Raw genomic sequence first — 1293 nt, forward strand, 5'->3', positions numbered from 1 at the left:
ATTAAAATGCAATTAATGCAAATACGACTACAGCTAATAATATTCATTATGATTGATTTGATGATATTTCTATATCTAAATATTTTATATACTTATTTTTAAATTTAGTACTTAGGTTCTATATTCCTACACTGCTGTTTGCTGCTGCAACGCTTTACATTTCTCCATTGTGGGTCAAATAAAGGATTATCTTAATTTTTCTTATCTAATCTTATATGACTGTTATGAATTAAATTCACCAAGAGATGGCGACATTTTACCTCCATAAAAATAGCCCAAAACTTCTACTGATAGCATAGATTGATAGGCTATAAACCTGAGCCAACATACGACCACCAACTGGTCAGTTAACCGCTCCTTTTTCAACAGAGCTGAATGTAGATGCAGTTAACAAGACATTCAATAAATGATAATCAGGGCCGCTGGAAAATTTAATCTCCAGTCCACATCTAGACAGAATTATCCTCTCTTCTGTCTCATGATTAGCAGGCTAGCAGCTGGGGTGTTCATGCCACAACATACCCACCTTCAAGTGAAGCACGAGCCTCCTCTTGTTTAGACTTTGTCTTTCTTTTGCTTGCTCCTGATTCATATTGCCGTTTGGACGCCATCTCTCCACCTGCATCCAACTGCCTGTCAGCGCATCTGACCGCTGATTGGTCAGATGCTGCGTGCTGTCAATCACTGCGGCAACGTGTGCGCAGCGATGCGCATCCTTTGCGCATTTGCAGAGAATGCCTCCCCTTGCGCAAAATGGGGGCCCCCACGGATCGTGGGGGCCCTACGCACAGCGCGTGTTCTGCGTCTAGGGAGAGGCGGTGCTGCATACCCCATAGGTGTACAGTTGAGACGGTACCATGGTACAGTTGAGACACCCATTGAAACCCATTAATAATGACTGAACATCAATTGCAAATGCAATAAACTTTTTAAAAAATGACAATTTGACAAGATATTTCAATATAAATTCATTCCTCTTTTATTGAAATTAGGGTTAGAAAAATTAGAGGGTTGTTTTGTGCAACAAAACAACTTTTTATGTATTATCATACTGTTTTATCTGTCATTGTATTTGACCTGGTCTCTCCCTACAGGTGTTTTTAGTGCAATCCTACCTCTTTCGGGGGTAGCCCGTAGTATAGGGCTGCTGCATTTCTGATATAGGCTACCAGGCTGAGCTCCTGTTCAGCAGTAAAAACTGCATTGCAGCTCCTGTACCCTACTGAGGGCAACATGCTTGAGCCCTGTTCAGCCAATGCTCTCTTCCTTTTGACATATCGGGCAAGTGAAGGA

The sequence above is a fragment of the Pagrus pagrus genome (assembly GCF_965226575.1).
Source record: "Pagrus pagrus genome assembly, chromosome: 10".
Lineage (NCBI taxonomy): Eukaryota > Metazoa > Chordata > Actinopteri > Spariformes > Sparidae > Pagrus > Pagrus pagrus.